This window comes from Macaca nemestrina, chromosome 17, assembly GCF_043159975.1.
Source record: "Macaca nemestrina isolate mMacNem1 chromosome 17, mMacNem.hap1, whole genome shotgun sequence".
Taxonomy (NCBI): Eukaryota; Metazoa; Chordata; class Mammalia; order Primates; family Cercopithecidae; genus Macaca; species Macaca nemestrina.
In genome coordinates this window covers 47,869,360-47,893,660 of record NC_092141.1, presented here as the reverse complement: position 1 = coordinate 47,893,660, position 24,301 = coordinate 47,869,360, and the positions used below count along the sequence as shown (strand labels likewise).

At 37.5% G+C, this 24,301-nt stretch overlaps 1 protein-coding gene and 1 non-coding gene across 16 annotated transcripts in view; one reads left to right on the top strand and one right to left on the bottom strand.

Annotated features, from left to right (window-relative positions):
• LOC105476856 (BCAS3 microtubule associated cell migration factor) overlaps window positions 1-24,301 on the bottom strand; it is a 710,244-nt gene that overhangs the window by 423,924 nt on the left and 262,019 nt on the right. The gene's annotated exons all lie outside the window — the stretch shown is intronic.
• LOC112425764 (small nucleolar RNA U13) lies at window positions 11,287-11,390 on the top strand. The gene has a single exon (XR_003016908.1). It is a non-coding gene; the product is annotated as a small nucleolar RNA U13 (small nucleolar RNA).

Genomic DNA, 24,301 nt, shown 5'->3' with positions numbered 1-24,301 from the left:
TAACTGCTGAGAGGCAAATCCAACATCCATCTCCAACATTCACTCCTTCACTGGATGCCACCACAGACACTTAATATGTGATTACCTAGCCTCTTTTATAACAAGTGGTGACACAGTTATGATCACGCAAAGGCAGGTGGCTATTGCAGGATTCTGAAACAGTATCCACTTTCCTGATAGAGGAAATTAACATGACTGATGCTGCCCCTTCTCCCCATCTTATTGCCTTGAAGTCTGAAATGGTGCCCAGGGAAGTGATATTTATAACGGAATCACGAGGGAAAGAGCAAAAAAAGTCACAAAGACATCATTGAGCCACGACCAGCAGCAAACTTTTTATAATGTGATAAAAATAAACTCTGGTTTTAAAATACCATTGTTAAATGTGGTTTTCTTTCTATGGCCAAAAGTATGCCTAATGATTCAAATAACAACGCCTTTTCTAACCCTATTAGAAAAGAAAGAAAACCCAAGAGCAGAGAGTGCTTGGATAAAAAGTCTCAAGACCAAGAGTACTAAACTTTCAGTTGCCTACGAAAATGGCATTCAAATCATAAAGATAACTGCATATAGCAACAACCACCTTGCCAAAGTCCAAGCCATTTGATGAGGTTATGTTTAATGAAAACACATACAAATATAAAAAATGGAATTAAAATACAAGTTCTAGAGACATTCCCAGCCATGCACTTCACCATTTTTTATCCGTCGGAACTGATAAAAACACTTGCACTTTCAGGCTGGGCACAGTGGCTCATGCCTGGAATCTCAGAGCTTTGGGAGGCCAAAGTGGGAGGATCTCTTGAGGCCAGGGATTCAAGACCAGCCTGGGCAACACAGCAACACCCTCTCTAAAACACTTTTATAAAAATTAGCTGGGCATGGTGGTATGCACCTGTATGTAGTCCCAGCTACTCGGGAGGCTGAGGTGGAGGATCGCTTGAGCCCAGGAGTTCAAGGCTGCAGTGAGCAATGATGGCACCACTACAGTAGAACAATCTGGATCACATTCTAGCCTGTGTGACAGAGCAAGCAACAAGCAACACCCTGTCTCAAAAAAAAAAAAAAAAAGAAGGGAAAAAAAAAAAAAGGCCAAGTGAGATAAAAGCCCAACATCCTAGCGGTCCCACCTTATCCAAAGGGCAGCTTCCCCTGCCATGCACACAGGGGATACATTACCAAAGGGCAATTGTCACTGGAGCAACTGGCACGTGCACATTAAACACACTAGTCCATGCTTTTCATTGGGGAAAGATACACTGGAATGGGATGCAAAATGGTGGGACCCTTTAGTCCGATTCAATGTACTATCATTGTGACTTGTGTTGATGAATATATAACTGGTATTAATGGCTTACATGACTGTACTTAAATGCTTGTGCCAGAGGATACCATCGAACATGTACACTGAGGTGATGGTGGGACAACTGCACAACAGACCACCTACTAGACTTCCAGTTCCTTCCCATATTATACACCAGAAACAACATAGGATTCCAAGAGTAAAATGTTTAGGTAAAGACTTAATGGCTGCTGAAGTACTCAGAGGTGTTATCTCAGTACAACATCGCCACCTGCCTGATGCAGCCACCAAGTACACTCCCTTTTTTAGAAGGCAGCTATTAACCAGCTACAAAGTTCCAACTGTAATTGACAATTGACCCACGGAGGCCTCCTGACTTTCTAGACCCATTGCGGATGGGTCAACTCAAACTTGAAAATGAACAAGGTGGGAAGAGCCCAACCAACAGGGACCGCTATTCAAATAGAAATGGTATATTCCAGAGTACAGCCAGCCTGGTTGAGCAGAACCTTGGGTATTACAGCCACTTTATCTTTTACTCCACTGTCTGAAGCATGCCACTGGCTCAAGAGGCACTGGACTCACAGAGCTTCCTTTAAATACCTGGGGCCTGATTCACTGATGGCTCAGCTAAGATGAAATCTGATGATGCCCACTGGGCCTTGACAGCTGGATAACCCCAAAAACGCTGGAAGACTTATTGAAATAAGGAGCAAATAGCATGGCAGAATAATGCAAAGCCATCACCCCAGCTTTAATTCAGGGGTAGGCAAAAACTATGATGGTGGGCCAACCATGCCCATTCATTTATGTACTGTCTATGGATGCTTTTGTATGACAGCAGGAGAGCTGAGTATAGAGACTGCATGGAATGCAGAGTCAAAGATACTTATTATCTGGTCCTTTAAAGAAAAAGTTTGCTGACTCCTAATTCTGAAAACCCTCTAGAAGTTTTATTTTTACTGACTTTTCCTCAGTTGGCAATGGCCTGGCCAGTGGTCTCATCTGCCGGAAGGAAGACTAAACACTCGCAGATTACAGATGCACCTCTTTGGGGACATGAGTTCTGCAAACAAATCATGGCTGCTAATTGAACAATCTGGATCACTCATGGCCAAGGTAAGGTTCTATTCACTGATGGAAATGACTAGAATCAAGCTGCTTATCAAGCCTACGGTACCCTGCACTACACTGTGATTGCCATCCAAATCCATCAATAATAAATGTTTTGCCTCTGGCTTAAGTACCATCTATTATCCACTGTTTCATATCCATTCAAACTATGCATGATGTCATAACTGAAAATAATATGTATTCTGCAGTTGTTGCGTTTGGTTATCTATTAGGCCAATGTAGCTAACAGTGTTATTCTAATAATTTATGTCTTTTTTCTCTATTCTATCAAACATCAATAAAGTGGTATTAAAATCAACAATGCTGATTGTAGAATTATTCATCCTATTAATTCTGATTTTATTTAATGTATTTTAAAACTCAGTTTTGGATGCATATATTTATTTTCTTTTTTATCACCCAGCCCAAAATGTCAAGGTGCATTTAAATTACGTGCATTTAAAACTGAGTTTAGGTGCATACACTTAAATGTTCCTGATAATTTGACTTTTGAACAGTACAAAATATCTCTGGTAATAGGCTTTGTCTTAAATTCTATTTTACTTGATACTAATATAGTTGAATTTTCAGTATTCTTATGTTTCTTATTTGCATGATGTATCTTTTAACATACATTTACTATCATATTAATGTCTCTATATTCAACATTATCTTATAGGCAATTTCTTCCTTTATATTGGAGTACATTAATATTTAATTTCTATATGGTTGAATTTTGATATACCACTGAATATTTGTTTTCTGTTTATCCCTCTTTTTCTTGTGCTTCTGCATTTCCTTTCCTGTCTTTTGCATTAACTGAACAATTTTTAGTATGCCATTTTCATTGAAGTACTGATTTTTTATGTATAGCAACGTTGAATCTTGCAATAGTACAGCTCTATATACCTGCCTCCACCCTAGCATCCTCCATCTTTGTGCTATAGTTGTCATATGCATTACATGTATATATAATACAATACCCCCACACTAATTCAATCATACCCATATATTAGACAAAAATTTTTAAAAGGGAAAAATTATCCTTTCTATTCAACAATAAATGACCACATTTTTCATTATTTCTTAAATATGTTAGTTTGCTTCTGGTATTATGTGCCATTAGCATAATTTCTAGTGTGGATGTCCTGGCTTTACTGCTCCTTCATCCTTGAGAGATATTGTTGTTTGATGGAAAACTTCAGGTGGCCAATATTTTATTCTTGGAGTCCTTCAGACATGTTATTCCACTGTCTTCTGACTTCCATGGTTTCCAATGAGAAGTCAACAGTGTGTTAAAATGTACTTTCTCTGTGTGCAATGCATTACTTTCATCTGCCTACTTTCAAGATTTCCTCCTTACTTTGGTTTTCAGAAAAATGACTATGATGTCCTTTGACATGGTTTTTGTTGTATTTAATCTGATGCGTTGTTTGCTTATCTTTTTGAAGTTGTAAATGTATGTCTTTTGACAAAAGTGGAAAGTTTTCCACTTTTAGACTTTTTTTTTCTTCCCTTACTCTCCTCACCTTCTGCAATAACTACAGATATGATGCCTCTGATATTGTACCACATGTTGCTAAGGCTCTACTTATTTTCTATTTTTTCACTCATTCAGTTTGGAAATTTCTAGTGATCTATCTTCAAATTCATTTACTCAATCAAATTCTGCTGTTAACACACCCATTTCATTTTTATTTTTCATACTGTATTTTTAAGTTATAGACTTTTCACTAGGTAATTTCCTGTATTTTCTCTTTCTCTGCTGACATTTCCTACCCTTTTATTTAAAAGAAGCATATTTTTCTTCATATCACTGAGCATAGTAATAATAGATGCTTTAAAATAATTTCTACTAGAAGATGGCGACTTCCAGTTCCAAAATGGTGGTATAGAAGCTACCTGGATTCACTACCCCTGCAAAAAACCAAAAACAAATATATAGTATCCAGATTTTAACAGCAACACTCAGAACTCAAATATGAGGATGAGACAATTCCTGAGGCCACAGAGAAGAGGAAAAAAAACCTCAGAGTGAATGGTGAGAGATTCAGACTTCCAGATCTGTGATGCCCCTCCCCTGATTCTGCCTGGCATCAAGAGCACAGAAAATCTCCCCCCAGCTCATGGTCACTATACTGGAAAAAGTGAGATTGAGGTGGTAAACCAGGTTCCCCACCATCTTGGATGCTCTGGCAGGAAAACTGTCCTTGCCTTAACTGGGAAGTACCGTGGCTGCCTGATGGGAGAAACAACCCTGAGGACAGGCAAAGACAAAGTGGGGAGGCTAGACTACCATCCCTAGCCCTGGAAACTCTATTCCGTTATTTGGCCAAAGGAGACACCAAATTAGAGTGACTGTTCAGCAGCACCATGCAGTAGGAGCTACATTACAAAGGTCCCTGGGCATAAACTCCCAGCCAGACTTTACACACTATGGGGATAACCACTTTGGGATGCTCCCAAAACAGAATAGGCAGCACTGCAATAATTTAGCAGAACCAAGGTGAACCTGGGCTTTAGGTACCACCTACATCCCAAAAAAAGGGCAACAACTTAGCTGTAAAGATTCACTAACAGGCCAGACATGCTGCCTCATGCTTGTAATTCCAGTGCTTTGAAAGGCCAAGGCAGGTGAGAGGATCACTTGAGGCCAGGAGTTTGTGACAGGCCAGGGCAACACAATGAGAGTCTGTCTCTTAAAAAAAAAAAAAAAAAAAATTCTTTTTAAAGTAGCCAGGTATGGTGTCATGTGCCTGTAATCCTAGCTACTCAGGAGGCTGAGGTTAGAGGATTGCTCCAGCTGGAGTTCAAGATTACAGTGAGCAATGACTGCACCACTGTACTCCAGCCTGGGCAACAAAATGTGCCCTGACTCTAAAAGGATTTAAAAAAATGCACTAAGCAAAATGTACCCAATAAAAACAAAATAAGGTAGACAGATATAACTGAAATAAAGTATCAATGCAAAGATACAGACATACACATAAAAAAAAACAACAGCAAGTAGGGAATTATGACCTCCCCAATGGACAAAGCAAAACTCCAGTGACAGACCCTAATGAGAGAGTGATCTGTGAGCCCTCTGACCAAGAATTCAAAATATCAGTTTTAAGGAAACTGAGTGATCTCCAAAGAAAACACAGAAAATCATTCAGAAATTTATAAGAGAAATTTAACAAAGAGATTGGGGAAAAAATGTGGAAATTTTAGAACTGAGAAACATACTTGCTGAACTGAAGAAGTCATTAGAGACTCTCAACAGTGGAATGGACCAAGTGAAGGAAAGAATCAGTGACCTAAAATACTGGCTATTTGAACATACAATTGGTGGGGGGGGGCCGGGGGCGGTGGGGTGGGGCCGGGGTGGGGGCGGGGAGAACAAAAAGGAATGAATACCACCAACAGGATGCAGACAATTACCTCAAAGGACCAAATCTAAGAATTATTGGTGTTCAAGAGGGAGGTAAGAGTAAAGGGTAGAAAATGCAGCCAAAGAAATAATAATGGAAAACTTTCCAAAACTTAAGAACGATATAAATATCCAGTTATGGGAAGGACTGAGAACAACAGTCAACCCAAAAAAAAAATACTCTAACACATACAATAATAAAACACTCAAAGGTCAAGGACAAAGAGAAGATCCTAAAAGCAGCATGAGAAGAGAAGCAAATACTGTATCTCCAATTTGTCTGGCAACAGACTTCCCAATGTAAATCATATAAGCCAGGAGGGAGCATAACAACATTTTCAAAGTGCTCAAGGAGAAAACACTGCCATTCAAGAATACTGTATTCAGCAAAATTATATTGAAATGTGAAGGGGAAATAAAATATTTCTGAGACAAACAAAAACAGATAACTTGCCACCACCAGACCCACCTAACAAGAAATGCTAACAAGAATAATTCAATCTGAACCAAGAAAACTCTGATGTGCAAAAAGAAAGCTTTTCAAGGTATAAAACTCACTGGTAAAAAGTACGTGGTGAAACACAAACTACTCTATAACTGAAATGGTGGTGTGCAATCTGCTCATAACTCTAGTATGAAACCCAAAAGACAAATCTATCAAAAAAAAAATCGCTATTAGCAACCTGTTAAGACATAGATGATACAAAAAATATAAACTGATACAACCAAAGTCAAGATGCTGGGGGTACCAGGCATGGTATCTCACACCTGTAATCCCAGCACTTTTGGAGGGCAGATCATTTGAGGTCAGGAGATCAAGACCAGCGTGGCCAACGTGGTAAAACCCTGTCTCTAGGCATGGTGGCACATGTCTGTAATCCCAGCTACTCAGGAGGCTGAGGCAGGAGAATCATTTGAACCCAGGAGATGGAGGTTGCAATGAGCTGAGATCGTGCCACTGGGTAACAGAGTAAGACTTTTCTCAAAAACAAAACAAAAAAAAAGACGCTGGGTGATCGAGTAAAAGTATAAATTCTTTTTACATGTTCTTTTGCCTGCCTTTGTTTCTACTCTTCTATTTGTGATCTAAGATAAGTTGTAGTCTCTTTAAAATAACTTTTTATATCTATTATAAGATGTTTCTGTAAGCCTCCTGGTAACCACAACACAAAAACTTGTAACACAAAATCCTGTAACAGACTCACTAAAAAGAAATAGCAAGAAATTAACAGCATACTACCAGAGAAAATAACTGATCCACAAAGGAAGGCACTAAGAAAGAAACAACCAGAAAACAAGCAAAAGAATGGCAGTAGTAACTTCTTACTTATTAATAATAACACTGAATGTAAATGGTCTCAATTATCCAACTAAAAGGTACAGACTAGGCTGAATGGATAAAGAAACAAGACCAAATTTTATGTTGCCTTCAAGAAATCCACTTCACCCATAAAGACACACATAGACTGAAAGTGAAGGGGTGAGAAAAGATACTCCACGTATCTGGAAACCAAAACAGAGCAGGAATAGCTATACTTTTATGAGAAAATAGACAATCTAAGATTATAAAAAGAGCAGAGAAGGGCACTATACAATGATAAAGGGGCCAATTAAGCAAGCATATGTAACAATTATAAATATTCAACCAATACTGGATATCTCAAGTCTATAAAGAAAATATTAATAGAACTAAAACAGAGATGGACTGTAATACAATAAAAGAAGGAGACCCTATTCCAGTAACGCACAGATCATTCAAACATAAAATCAACAATGAAACAGCAGAGTTAAACTACATACTAGATCCAACAAGGCTAACTGATGTTTAGAGAACATTTTATCCAACTGCTGCAGCACACATTTTCTTTACCAGCACATGGGACATTCTCTAGAAGAGACCATATCTGAGGTCATAAAACAAATCTGAACAAAACTTTTAAAATAAAAATCATATCAAGTATCTTTTCTGGCCACAATGGACTAAAACTAGAACTTAACAAGAAGAACTGGGGAAAATATATAAACACATAGAAATTTAAAAACATGCTCCTGAGTGACCAATGGGTCAATGAAGAAATAAAGAAAGAAATTTTAAAATGTCTTGAAACAAATGAAAATGGAAAAATGGAAATGCAATATACAGGCCAGGCATGGTGGCTCATGCCTGTAATCCCAGCACTTTGGGAGGCTGAGGGGGCAGATCACTTGCGGTCAGAAGTTCGAGACCAGCCTGGCCAACATGGTGAAATTCCGTCTCTACTAAAAATACAAAAATTAGCCAGGAGTGGTGGCGGGTACCTGTACTCCCAGTTACTCTGGAGGCTGAGGCAGGAGAATCACTTGAACTCAGGAGATAGAGCCTGCAGTGACTCAAGATTGTGCCATTGCACTCCAGTCTGGGCAAGAGAGCGAGACTCGATTTAAAAAAAAAAAAAAATCCAATATACCAAAACCTATGGAATACAGCAAAAGCAGTACTAAGAGGCAAGTTTATAGCAATAAATGCCTACATGAGAAAAATGAAAAGCTTCAAATAAACAACCTAACGAATATACCTCAAGGAACTAGAAGCAAGAACAAACCAAAGCCAAAAATAGTAGAAGGACAGAAATAATAAAGATCAGAGGAGAAACTAATGAAATTGAAGCTAAAAAGAAATACAGATCAATAGAACAAAACATTGGTTTCCAAAATGTAAACAAAATCAACAAGCCTTGAGCTAGACTAAGAAAAAAGAGAGAAGACCTAAATAAATAAAATCAGAAACAAAGAAAGGACACATAACAACTGAGACCTCAGAAACACAAAAAAATCATTAGAGACTACTGTGAACAATTATACTCCAACAAATTGGAAAACCTAGATGAAACGGATAAATTTCTGGAAACATACAACCTCCAAGATTGAATCATGAAGAAATAGAAAACCTCAACAAACCAATAAAAAGTAACAAAACTGAAGCTATAATAAAAAACCTCCATAAAAAGCAAAAAAAGCCCAGGACTTGACAACTTCACTGCCGAATTCTACCAAACATGTAAAGAAGAATTAATACCAATTGTACTTAAACTCTTCAAAAAAATTGAAGAGGAGGACATACTTCCAAACTCATCCTACAAGGCCAGCATTACCTTGATACTAAAATCAGATAAGGACACGACAACAAGAAAAGAAAACTACAGGCCAATATCCCTGATGAACATCCATGTGAAAAATCCTCAACAAAATACTAGTGAACAGAATTCAACAACACACTAAAAAGATCATTTATAATGATCAAATGGGATTCATTCCAGGGATGCAAGGATGGTTCAGCATAAGCAAATGAATAAATATGATATAGCATATTAACAGAATCAAGAACAAAAACCACATATTTCAATAGATACTGAAAAAGTATTTTACAAAATTCAACATCCTTTATGATAGGAAAAAACCCCTCATCAAAACGGGTATAGAAGCAACATACTTCAAAATAATAAAACCATTTATGACAAATCCACAGCTACCATCATACTGAACAGGGAAAAAAATGAAGGTTTTTCCTCTGAAGACTAGAACAAGACAAGGATGCCCAGTCTCACTACTGTTACTCAGTGTAATACTGCCAGTCCTGGCCAGAGTAATTAGGCAAGAGAAAGAAATAAAGGGCAACCAAATTGGAAAGGAAGAATTCAAATTAGCCTTGTTTGCATACAACATGATCTTAACCCAGAAAAGGTTACAGAACTCACCAAAAAATTGTTAGAGCTGATCAGTGAATTCAGTCAAGTTGCAAGTTACAAAATGAACATATAAAAATCATTAGCATTTATATACATCAACAGAGAACAATCTGAAAAATCCAGAAAGCAATCAATCCCATTTGTAACAGCTACAAAAATATAAAACTCCTAGGTCTCAATCTAACTAAAGAAGTGAAAGATCTATAAAAACTATGAAATATGAAAGAAATTGAAGAAGGCACAAAAAATGGAAAGATATTCCATGCTTATGGATCAGAAGAATACTGTTAAAACCACAATACTATCCAAAGTAGTTTACAGATTCAATGCAATCCCTATCAAAATTCCAATGACATTCTTTACAGAAATAGGAAAAAAAAACTTAACATTTATATGGAACCACAAAAGACCACAAATAGCCAAAGCAATCCTGAGCCAAAGGAACTGAAGGCATCACACTTCCTGACTTCAAAATTTACTACACGTCTATAATAATCAAAACAGCATGGTGCTGGCATAAAAATAGATACATAGACCAATGGAATGGTCTAGAGAAACTAAACATAAATCCATACATTTACAGCCAATTCATCTTTGACAAAGATGCCAAGAACATAAAAAGGTGAAAGAACAGTCTTTTCAATAAGTGGTGCTGTAATAACTGGATAGTTATGCAGAATAATGAAACTAGACCTCTATCTCTCACCACAACAAAAATCCAACAAAAATGGATTAAAAACATAAATCTAAAACCTCAAACTATGAAACTACTAAAAGAAAATTTTGGGGAAACAGTCCAGGACACTGGTCTGGGCAAAGCCTTTTTGTGTAAAACCTCAAAACACAGACAACCAAAGCAAAATAGACAAATGAGATTACCTGAAGCGAACAAGCTTCTACACAGCAAAAGAAATAATCAACAAAGTGAAGAAACAACCCACAAAATGGGAGGAAATATTTGCAAACTATTCATCTGACAAAGAATTTGTAACTACAATATATAAAGAGCTCAAGTAACTCAACAGCAAAAACCCCCAAATAATCTGATTTTAAAATGGGCAAAATCCAACCCAATTAGAAACAAAAGAAAAAATAAGAAAATTTAAAATAGGCAAAGGTCTGAACACATATTTCTCAAAAGAAGACATACAAATAGCCAATAGGTATATGAAAAAAAATGCTCAACATCACTAGTCATCAGAGAAACACAAATCAAAACCACAATGAGATACCATCTCACCCTAGTAAAAACGGCTTGTGTCAAAAGGACAATCAATAAAAGATGCTGGTGAGAATGTGGAGAAAAGAGACCCTTGCACACTGCTGGTGGAAACGTAAATTAGTGCAGCCACTTATGGAGCACAGTATGGAGGTTCCTCAGAAAACTAAAAATAGAATTACCATATGATCCAGCAATTCTACTACCATGTATATAGCCAAAAAAAAGAAAATCAATGCATCTAAGGGATATCTGTACTTCTATGTTTGCTGCAGCACTGTTCACAACAGCCAAAATATGGAATCACTCTAAGTGTTCATCAACAGATGAAAGTATAAAGCATATATGGTATATACAGCAATGAAATATTCAGCTATTAAAAAAAGAATGAAATCCTGTCATTTGCAGCAACATAGCTGAAACTGGAGGCCACTATGTTAAGAGAAATAAGCCAGGCACAGTGAAATGTTGCATGATCTCACTCCTAGGTGGGAACTACAAAAGTGGATCTTTGATCCTTTTGCAGTTCATAAGCATGACGATTGGGTTTTCACACTGCTGTGTGAGATGTGCCTCCCTTAAGTCTCGTTACAACGTCAGCACATTACCCATCTGATGTGAAAAAAAAAAAAAACACAAAAAACAGTGGGTCTCATGAAGATAGAAAGTAGAATGGCCCAGCACTTTGGGAGGCCAAGACGGGTGGATCACGAGGTCAGGAGATCGAGACCATCCTGGCTAACATGGTGAAACCCCGTCTCTACTAAAAAATACAAAAAATTAGCTGAGCGCGGTAGTGGGTAACTGTAGTCCCAGCTACTCGGGAGGCTGAGGCAGGAGAATGGCGTAAACCTGGGAGGCGGAGCTTGCAGTGAGCTGAGATCCGGCCACTGCACTCCAGCCTGGGCGACAGAGCGAGACTCCATCTCAAAAAAAAAAAAAAAAAAAAAAGTAGAATGGCAGTTATCAGAGGCCAGGAAGTGTGGGGCAGGGGGCAATGAAGGGGAAGAAAATGAATATAAATGTATTTATTACCACTGAACTGTACACTTAAAAATGGTAAAGATGGTAAATTTTATATGTATATTTTAATCTCAATTTTTTGAAGTATAAAAAAGGAGAAAATTGATATGGAATCTATAGAAACTTTCTATATTATCTTCCCAACTTTTCTGTAACCCTAAAATGATTCCAAAATTGAAAATTTATTTTATAAATAAAATAATTTTTATAATTTACTACCTCTGGGTAATCTTGGGGTTCATTCTGCTAATGTGACTATTCCGATCCTATAGATTGAAGCAAGAGCTCCTGCCTGAGAGTTTCCTCCTGGACATTCCTTCTGGCCAGCCCTACTGATTTCAGAGTAGCCTAGCCAGCCCCCAGAATCATGTATGCCAATGTAATCATGTAAACCTCTTTAATGCCCTACTGATCCTGTTTCTCTGGTCGAATCTTAACTGACACAGAGGTTTAATTCAATTCCTATCATTCCATCATGGCTAAATGGTGGAAATGATTTCAAATGATTTCAAAATTTATGATATGAAGTTTTTCAAAATTTCTCCCTGACCTCAAATATCTCCCTTACTGCCATTCAGAGTGCTTCTAATTTTACCATTAAATAATACTTCCTTTGGATCTTCTGGTATTTGAATATCCTACCAAGGAGAAAAAGATGCTACTATGAGGAGTTTCATGGCTAGGAAAATGTGCTCTGAAAGCCAAGAGTATAGCTTGACAACATTCTGCTGAAGACATTAGGCATGTGTTTCATGAATCCACTCAATCAGCAGAAGCCAGGAATAGACAGGGAAATCCAAGAAAGATCTGTGGAGTGTCCTCTTGTTTGATGGCATGGATTCCCATGACACACACAGGAGATACACAAGGTTTTGGAGAATGTAGTATCTGCAGAAACACTGCCATCTTGGACTGAAAGGCACAAAGGCATGATTTAAAAGAGGAGAAGGAGGAGGAGGAAGAAGTAGGAGGAGGAGGAGGAGAAGGAGGAGAAGGAGAAGGAGAGGAAGAGGAAGAAAGGAAGAAGAAGGAGGAGGAGGAGGGGGGGAGGAGGGGGGGAGGAGGAGGAGGAGAAGGCGGTGGCAGTGGGTGCTGCACTTACAAAACTCTACAAGCAGGAAACAGGCTGATAGAGCTACCTAGGTGCAAACCTGGGCTACCCAATAAAATGTATGAATGACTCCAAGGGCAGAGATGTGCGCTTAGAAGGCCTAAGCTGTGTGTACAAAGGCAGGAATGGGCAGAGCCATAGGCCCAGAAAATGAAGCCACAGTCCAGGAGGGCAGCGCCTCAAGCCAGATGGGAAACTCTGGCCTTGAAACACAATGGAATTTGCCCTGCTAGATTTTAAACATGTTTGAAACCAGTGACTCCTTTATTCTTTTCCACTTCTCCCTTTTGAAATGTCTATCCTATGCACATCCTACTACTGTATTTTGGCAGAAGGTAAGTTTTATTGTAGTTTCATAGCTCCACAGAGGCACAGGAATTTCGCCCCAGGATGAATTCCAGAGTCTCAGCCATACCAGAGTCAGATGACTGAGATGATAAGATTGGACCTTTGAGCTGATAATAATTTAGACTTAGAGTTCATGCTGTAATGGGTTGTGACTTTGGGGGATGTTGGTAGGCAAAAGAGGTAATACTTAGCATATGGCATGAACATGAATACTGGGGGGCAGAGGATGGAATACAGAGAAGTGAATTATAGCCCCCAAAAGACATGTCCACATCCCTCAAAAGATCAAAGAGTTACTCTTTGGCAAAGTAAATGATTAGGTTATAGATCCTAAAAGAAGGGGCTTATCCTGGGTTATCCAGGTTGGTACTTAAAACAATCACATGTATGTTTACAAGAAATACAGAAGAGGAGCAGACTCAGAAATGAGGAGGATGTAATACAATCAGAGAGACAGAGACTGAGTGATGTGGCTATAACTCAAAAGAATGCTAAAGGCCACCAGAGGCTAGAAAAAGGCAAAGAACAAATTCTTCCTCAGAATTTCCAACGGAAGTGCAGCCTTGCTTACATTTTGATTTTATATTTTTGCCCTCCAAAACTGTAAGAGAATAAAATTTCGATATTTTAGGCTCCCAAGTTCATGGCAATTTGTTATGGTAACCACAGGAAAAAAACCATTGAGTAATTCTGGACATCATCCTGAACAACATGAATTTTATAATATGAACAATCTGCCCAGGACTGAAATTGCTGGGTTCTATGGTAAGTACATATTAATATTTTAAGTAAATGCAAAATTATTTCCCAGAGAAGTTGTACCAACAGCAATGTATGAAATATGAGAAATTTAATTCCTCTATTCACTGACTGCAGGGAGTTAGTTCTTTAAAGGTATCGTGGACATAAGACATACAACTTGTGTCTTTTCATTCTCTTAATGGTTTTGTTCAAAGAGCAGATGTGTTTCATTTTGATGAAATCTACTTTATCAATTTTTCTTTAATGGACTTTGGAATAGAAAATTTTGCAAAGCAAAAACGAAAAAACTTTTTTTTCTTTTTGAGACGGGGTTTGCTCTGTTTCCCAGGTTGGAGTGCAGTGGCGTGATCATGACTCACTGCAACCTTGACCTCCCAGGCTCAAGCAATCCTCCCACCTCAGCCTCCCAAGGAGCTGGGACTACAGACATGCACCACCAGGCCTGGCTAATTATTTTTTGCTTAGTCTCCCTATGTTTCCCGGTCTGGTCTTGAACTCCTGGACTCAATCGATCCTCCCACCTTAGCCTCCCAAAGTACTGGAATTACAACTGTGTCCAACCTTGGTGTCACATTTTGAATGTCTGTCCCTAACCCGAGTCACAAAGGTTCCTTTTGGTGCTCTTATAACTTTATAGTTGTAGGTTCTACATTTAAGTCTACGATCTAATTTGAGTTAATTTGTTGAAAAGACTAACCTTTCTCCACTTCACATCTTTGCACCTTTGTCAAAAATAAGTTGTCTCCACATGTGTGGGAATGGTCACAAGATCCCTACTGATTATTGTAGTTTTAGTAAGTCTTGATATAGGTAGTAACATTCCTCCAACTTTTTCTTTTTCAAAATTATTTTGCTCATAAGTGCTATGCATTTTCATGTGAATTTATCTTGTTAATGTCTACCAAAAGAAAACCCTGCTGGGATACTGATGCAGATTACATCGAGTCTATGGACAAATCTGGAGAGAACTGACATTTTAAATGATGGTAAGTATTCTAGCACAAGAAAATGGTTTAATTCTCCATTTATTTAGGTCTTTACTCTCAGCAATATTTTCTACTTTTCAGAGTACAAGTCTTGCTTATTGAATGTCAGTAGTATATACTTTTGGATTTTTTTAAGTGATCGATTCATTGTTGTTAGTATATAGAAGTGCAACTGACTTTTGTATATTGGTCTAATATCCTGTAACCTTGTTAAAATCATTTATTAGTTCTTTTTAAAAAAATAAAATAAAACCCTTTAGTTTTTCAACATAGACAATCATGTCACTTTTGAATAAAAGATAGTTTTACTCTTGCCTTTCTGATCTGATGATAGTTCTTTCTTTGTTCTCATGTCTCCTCTACAGATCTCCAGGATTCTCTCTCTCTGCAGCTCCCAAGTCTCTGGTGCACTATATTGAGAATCTATGATCTTGGCCTCCCGGGACTCTTAGCAATATCTCACCAATAAACTACCAGGCTCCATTAGGGTTCCCCCTTCCTGCACCATGACTGGAAACTCTTTCAAAGCAATAAATTGGGGCAACCATAGGCATCCTCTTGTGTGTTCTTCATCTCTCAGGGATCACCATCTTTCAATGACTGATGTACAGTAACTAGAAAACCACTGTTCGTTGTTTAGTTGTTTCAGGTAGGAGGGTTAATTCAGTTCTTAACTCTATATTGGCCAAAAGTAGAGGTCCTAATAATGACTCTTTATTTGGCATTTACTGTGCAAGGTGCTTTGCTAAGCATTTTACATATAGTATTTCTGATATTCCTGCAATAAACTCTGAAGTCGGTATTGGCCCCATTTTACAGAAGAGTAACTTGAAGATTAGAGGAAGTATTCTGCCTGTCCTTAGTTATATAATTACTAATCAGCATCCAAGTATATAGGGGAGCTGGGAAAATAGGAATGAGGAGTGACTGCTAATGGATAAGAGGTTTAAGGATTATAAAAATGTCCTGAAATTAGATACTAGTGATGACATGCAAACTCTAAAAACATAACAAAAACCACTGAATTACACTTTTAAAAATGAATTTTATAGTATATAAACTATATCTCAGTAAAAATGATGTTTTTGGGGAAAAACTGAAGAGTTATATGACCATATATAGGGTCATGGACAGGGTTGCTAGATTCACAAAAAAAAATACATGAAGTCCAGTTAAATTTGAGTATTAGTATAAGCATAACTAGGAAATACTTGGAACATGTTCACACTAAAAACAAATATTTGCATTTATCTAAAATGACCATCAAATAGTTACCAATTAATAATACTGAATAACTAGATGATTTTCCCCTTGACAATTGAAGATACTAACCATATTATTAGGCAGTATTATTCTAGTATGGTAAAATTAACACTTTTCTGATTTACAGATGTTTCAAAAGCAAGTTTGTCATTCGCCAAAATTAGCATGTTAAGTTCAAAAATGACTTGAGTCTGTTTGAGAAAGTATGTTAACAAAATATGTGTAAGGTTAATACTTACTGTTGAAAACAAGGACTATTTTTCTTACTACATATTTGCTTTATGAGGAAAATTACTGTCAGATGCAAAGGATATCCCAAGTCATAGACCACAAAACAACTTAATTCAGTATAATTAGATTCACACACTGAATTCTTTTCCTTGCCTGATTAAAGTACTGTCAGAGTTCTTGGAAGAATCCAGAAAAAACATGCTTTTGTAGTACTCAAAGAGGGCCAAATCATGTGAAATACAGATTTCACGACTGGTGTTAAATTTTATATATCAGTTCAAAATAATTTTCTGTAGAACCTTATAAAATTAATTTTATGGTCACTGAGGTCCTGGTATTTGGGGTTTAGAAATTCCCAGTCTCCCATACAGAGTGTGTTCTAGAGCATAATCATTTAAATAATTTCTATTTGATTTTCCTACCTGTTAAGTAGGAACATCACTGGCATTAGCAAACATTTGCACTACAATATGCTAGGCTCCATTCTATGCATGAGAGATGCCAAAAAGCTTAAGCAAAATTTCTATTTCCATATTGGACTTATAGATAAATTAAATGGCAAATAACTTTAATACAAAGAGGTATCAAAAATAGATGTTAAGTGCTTAAAATATCCAAATTCTAAAAGCTCAGAGATGAGATAGAGCATCTCCAGTGACTAGAACAGACGGGACGGGGTTTGAAAAAGAGGTAAGAAATAAAATGTGCCCAGCAGCACACTGAAATATTAACTCTAGGTAAAATGCTCATCAAATTTAAAACTTCCATATGAAAGAGACAAAAACGAATGATAACTAAACTTAAGGGTAAGCAAGTTAGTTGTGCCAGAAAGTAAGGACAAGCTCAAAGAGTGATGAAGATATGTCAAAAGGACACAGACACCAACTTATTGGGCTCCCACTGGCCAAATGTGGGACATTTTGTGCACTCTAATAAGTAATTATTGAGCAAATATAATCCATTGAATAAAATAGGAATCTATGAGACCAAAATGATAGGTAAATAAAGGAATGAATTGAAAGTTCAATGCAGAATGGCATATTTACATAGCTTTAAATTACTGCCCCAAAAACCTATAAATTTTTGTAAGTGCAAAAGAGTAACTGCATAGTGAGGAAGACCAGCCGACACCATCTCAGTCATGTGATTAAACTGATCATCATCAATAACAACTCAAAATCATGTACCTCCTGATAGGATGCAAATAGAACCAGCACCTGCTCTGTGACATTCTTGTCAAAGATGAGTAAGCTAAATCTAATCATAACGAAACATCAGATAAAAAATTGAGGCATTTTTGACAAAAAATAAATGACTTGTAATATTTAAATGTGCTGAGAGCATAAATGGCAAAGAAATAATAATGACCTGTTCCAGAATGAAGATTAAAGAGATATAAAAATTCAGTTTCCAGCCAGGCGCAGTGGCTCATGCCTATAATCCTGGCACTTTGGGAGGCCGAGGAGGGTGGATCACGAGGTCAGGAGATCCAGACCATCCTGGCCAACATGGTGAAACCCCGTCTCTACTAAAATTACAAAACAAAATTAGCTGGGCGTGGTGTCATCTGCCTGTAATCCCAGCTACTTGGGAGGCTGAGGCAGGAGAATCGCTTGAACCAGGCAGTTGGGAGGTTGCAGTGAGCCGAGATCTCACCACTGCACTGCAGCCTGGTGACAGAGCAAGACTCCATCTCAAAAAACAAACAAAAAAAAAGTATAGTTTCCCCTAACTAGATCCTTCTGCTAGTTACTGGGACAATCAGTGAAACTGAAATGGAGTTGCAAAATTAGATGGTGAAAATTTATTGATTTGACTTTTTTATGGTTATATAGAAGAATGTTCTCATTTGTAGAAAATACACATTCAAGCATTGAGGGTAATAGGGCATCATGTCATGTTGGCAATCTACTTTCAAATGATCCAAGGAAAAAATGTATCTGCCTTGGTGGAAGGCCTGTGCATATAAAAATAAATCAGGTACAATTTATTTTTAAAAGAAACCCCAGTATTAGTGGAGACAGACAAGTAGACAACCAGTCAAAATACAAAATAACAAGTACTATAATGGGGCGTAAAATGAGTAACACAAGGAAGAAAAGAATTGACTCCACCTAGAAAAGTAGGAGAAGAAATAAGGTAATTTTTAACATGAATATTGCATGAATGAAAAATACAAATCATGATCCAATGAATATACTTCTAAAATGAAATCTTAAAAAGAATCAATTTCATTAAACTCAGTAGGAACTTCAAAAGTATGCATTGTAGGAATTTTCGGTGAAGAATAAAGCAGATATAATAATCCTTACCCTCAAGAAGGTAAAAATATTTTAAGTATTTAATCTAGGAGAAAGAAATTGGGCATTATATGTATGAGATGTTAACTATTCCCATATTTATTCATGAATGAATTAAAATTTCATAAATAATAATTTATTTGCCTGAAATAAATTTGCCTGATGGGAACATTAGATAAATAATGTTTTATTATATAAATAATAATAATTTGCCTGATGGGAACATTAGAAGAAATGAAAAGATACTGTGTTAATGACTAAAATTCCATTTGCTAGTTTTTCTCTAATCAAGGAACTAACTGGTATGGGTAAAATGTTAAACGGTGATAGCTTAGAAAAGTCATTCAATGCTAAAGGCTAAGATTACCTAGATGATGGTGATGGATGCATAACAGTGTGAATTAGTACCATTGAACTGTATGCTTTAAAATGGTAATGATGGAATTTTTTTTTTTTTTTTTGCATTTCACCACAATTTTCTAAAATGGTAAGATTTCCAAACTATTCTAAAATTCATATAAAACCAAAAAAGAGCCCAAATAGCCAAGGTAATCCTAAGCAAAAAGAACAAGCTGGAGGCATCATGTTACCCGACTTCAAACTATACTACAGGACTGTGATAAGCAAAACAGCATGGTACTGATACAAAAACAGACACACAGACCAATGGAACAAACTAGAGAGCCCAGAAATAAGGCCACATACCTACAACCATCTAATCTTCAACAAAATTGACAAAAACAAGCAATGGGGAAAGGACTCCCTATTCAATAAATGGTTCTGGGATAACTGGCTAGCCATATGCAGAAGGTTGAAACTAAACCCCCTTCCTTACATCATATAAAAAATCAACTCTGGTGGCTCATGCCTATAATCCCAGCACTTTGGGAGGCCGAGGCAGGTGGATTGCCTAAGGTCAGGAATTCGAGACGAGCCTAGCCAACATAGTGAAACCCCATCTCTACTAAAAATACAAAAATTAGCTGGACGTGGTGGCAGGTACCCCTAAGCCCAGCTACTCAGGAGGCTGAGGCAGGAGAATCACCCGAACTGGGGAGGTGGAGGTTGCAGTGAGCCAAGATGGCGTCATTGCACTCCAGCCTGGGTGACAAGAGCGAGACTTTGTCTCAAAAAAAAAAAAAAAAAAAATCTACTCAAGATGAATTAAAGACTCAAATATAAAACTCAAAACTATAAAAATTCCAGAAGACAACCTAGGCAATACCATTCTGGACACAGGAACTGGCAAAGATTTCATGACAAAGACACCAAAAGCAATCACAACAAAAGCAAAAATTGACAAATCGGCTCCAATTAAACTAAAGAGCTTCTGCACAGCAAAAAAAACCATCAACATAGTAAACAGACAATTTATAGAATGGGAGAAAATATCTGCAAACTATGCATCTGACAAAAGTCTAATATCCAGCATCTATAAGAACCTTAAACAAATTTACAAGGAAAAAAAAAAAAACCATTATATAGTGGGCAAAGGACATGAACAGACACTTTTCAAAAGACTGTTACTAGAGAAATGTAAATCAAAACCAGGATAAACCATCTCACACCAGCCAGAATGGCTATTTTTAAAAAGTCAAAAAATAACAGATGCTGGTGAGGTTGTGGAGAAAAGGGAACACTTCTCACACTTGTAATCCCAGCACTTTGGGAGGCCGGGGCGGGCGGATCACGAGGTCAGGAGATGGAGACTATCCTGGCTAACACGGTGAAACCCCATCTCTACTAAAAATACAAAAAAATTAGCTGGACATGGTGGCAGGCACCTGTAGCCCCAGCTACTTGGGAGGCTGAGGCAGGAGAATGGCGTGAACCCAGGAGGCAGAGTTTGCAGTGAGCCAAGGTTGCGCCACCGCACTCCAGCCTGGGCGACAGAGCGAGACTCCATTTCAAAAAAAAAAGAAAGAAAAGGGAACGCTTATACACTGTTAGAGTGTAAGTTAGTTCCATCACTGGGGAATACAGTGTGTGTATTCCTCAAAGAGCTAAAAACAGTACCGCCATTCAACCCAGCACAATCCCATTCCTGGGTATATACACAAGGGGATATCAATCATTCTACCATAAAGATACATGCATGCGTATGTTCACTGCAGTACTATTCCTAATAGCAAAGACATGGAATCTACCTAAATGCCTATCAATGCCAGACTGGATAAAGAAAATGTGGTACATAGACACCATGGAATAATATGCAGTCACAAAAACGAATGAGATCATGTCTTTTGCAAGAACATGGATGGAGCTGGAGACCATTATCCTTAGCAAACTAATACAGGAACAGAAAACCAAATACTGCATGTTCTCACTTATAAGTGGAAGCTAAACGATGAGAACACATGGATACACAGAGGGAACAACAGACACTGGGGCCTGCTTGAGGGTGGAGGATGGGAGGAGGGAGAGGATCAGAAAAAAATAACTATTGGGTACTAGGACTAATACCTGAATGGCAAAATAATCTGTACAACAAACCCCCATGACACGAATATACCTACATAAACCTGCAAATGTACCCTTGAATTTAAAATAAAAGTTTAGGCCAGGCACGGTGGCTCATGCCTGTAATCCCAGCACTTTGGGAGGCCAAGGCAGGTGGATCACCCGAGATCAGGAGTTTGAGACCAGCTCACCAACATAGTGGAACCCCATCTCTACTAAAAACACAAAAAATTAACTGGGCATGCTATTGGGCACCTGTAATCCCAGCTACTCGGGAGGCTACGACAGGAGAATCGCCTGAACCCAGGAGGCAGAGGTTTCAGTGAGTTGAGATCTAGACACTGCACTCCAGCCTGGACAACAGAGCAAGACTCTCTCAAAAGAAAAAACAAAAAGTTTAAAAATAATTTTTAAAAAATTAAAAAGATAAGACTTCCCAGTTTAGCCTGAGAGTAAAATAACAGAGATAAAGAAAAATGTGCAAACCCATTTCCTGTCTTTAGTTTTTTCTAAACTGTAGTAACAAGAACACAAAAAGCAGGAAAAATATAAATAAGGGATACAAATTCAAGATTTTAACATTTTAATTAAAGCTGATGGATTAATTCAAATAGAACTTGGACTATGAAAATGCCAAGACCCGGCCAGGTGCGGTGGCTCACGTCTATAATGCCAGCACTTTGGGAGGCCGAGGCGGGTGAACCACCTGAGGTCAGGAGTTCAAGACCAGCCTGGCCAACATGGTGAAACCTTGTCTCTACTAAAAATACAAAAATTAGCCAGGTGTGGTGGCGGGTGCCTATAGTCCCAGCTACTCGGGGGTGCTGAGACAGGAGAATTGCTTGAACCCGGGGGACAGAAGCTGCAGTGAGCCAAGATCGCGCCACTACACTCCAGCCTGGGTGACAGAGTGAGACTCCATCTCAAAAAAAAGAAAAGAAAATGCCAAGACCCTATCAATCAGTAAGTTGGATTTTCCTCTAGATATTAATTAGAAATAAACATACATAGCTTTTAAGAACTATTGATCTTTAAATGCTAGAACTCAACTTAGAAAAGTTAAGTAAAATCATTTTTTTAAATCCGCAGATCTCTAGTGCTAGGGTAATAACTGAAAAAGATATAATACCACTGCACTGTTAAGAACAATTTCATCTACATAAATATTATGGGGATCTTAAGAAGGCACAACAGACCGACAAGCAAAGCAGCTCTGGGCGCCGAGGTTAATGGGTCAGGTAACTTTGATGCTTTTGTTCCATGTATTTCAAGATTGTCTAAAATTTACCTCCAAAATGTTATTATGTATTACTTATATCATGAAAAAAATGCAAGAAATAAAGCAAAACAATAAAGTCAAACAAAATAAAAGTTATTATTCAAAAAGCAAAGAATATAGCTATCACTAATATAGTTGCATATTTTAGAATTCTTAGCCAATATAAGAGAAAAATTTTAAAAAGATGTTAATTTTCAGAAAATGTATTCCACTTAGAAATTCCAAGAAAATTTACTGGAAAACTACTTGATCTTACAAGAGAATCTAGCAAAGCAGGCAGACACAAATTCAATACAAAATTATCAATAGGTTTGCAATACCACAGGAATGACAGGAATGACAAACTTTAAAATGTTACAATTCCTAGCTGCAAAACTTCCACAACATAAAGATGTCAGTTCTAATTGTATTAAAATGTAATTTCAATGCAGTTTAAATAAAAATCTCCACAGGATTCACTATGTAACGCAGTAAGGTCACTCTAAAACACAACAGCTGGGAAAGCTTTTGAAAATGAACAATAAATCAAGTCATAAAGCTAAAGTAAGTAAAAAAGTTGGTGAAGGGTGTTGTTTTTGCTTCCTATTAGAGAAATTTCCAAACATACACAAAAGTATAGAGAATGTTAACATGACCCACCTACGTGGACATCATTCAACTTCAATAATTAACACTGCAAATCTGTTGACTCTATCTCTTTGTTTGTTTTGCTAGAATATTTTAAAGCACATTAGAGATATCACATCTGTTCACCTGTAAATAATTCAGAATATATGCCTAATAAATAGTGACTTTAAAAAAATCAGTTACAAGGCAATATGCAGTGGCTTATGCCAACACTTTGGAAGACCGAGATGGGAACCCAAGAGTTCAAGACCAGCCTGGGCAACACGGTGAGACTCTGTCTCTACAAAACAGATACACAATTACATACACAGCAAACTAGTTATACTTGATAAATGTCATATAATACCTCATTTGGGCCGGGTGCGGTGGCTCACACCTGTAATCCCAGCACTCTGGGAGGCTGAGGTGGGTGGATCAAGAGGTCAGGAGTTCAGGACCTGCCTGACCAACATGGTGAAACCCCGTCTCTACTAAAAATACAAAAATTAGCCGGGCCTGTTGGCACATGCCTGTAATCCCAGCTACTTGGGAGGCTGAGGCAGGAGAATTGCTTGAACCCGGGAGGTGGAGGTTGCAGTGAACCGAGATCACACCATTGCATTCCAGTCTGGGCAACAGAGTGAGGCTCTGTCTCAAAAAAAAAAAAAAAAAACCTCGTTCATGGTCAATTTTCTGAACTGTCTCAAAAAATGTCTCTTTATACTTTATTTAGATCAGGGTCCAAACAAAATTTTCACAATGCATTTACTCAATGTGTATTTTAAGTCTCTTATAATCAACATAACCATCCCTCTATTTTCTACTGTCACTTATTTGTCCTATTATCTAACCAACCCTCCCCTCCCCTACTGCTAGATCATTTCAAAGCAAATTCCAGATATCTGTAAATACTTTTGCATCACTAAAAAATAAAGACTTTAAATTCTTGAATATCTAATATTATTATCTACATAATATCTAATAATAAACAATATCTAGTAAGTCAAATGTAAAAAGCTCACCACTTCTCTGAAAAATATCTTTCTATATTTGGTTTGTGTGAAAGAAGATTTAAATAAGGTCCACGCTTTGTGCTTAGATGATACTCTCCAAAGTCTCCTTTAAATTTTAACAGTTCACCTTTCCCCCACCACACATCA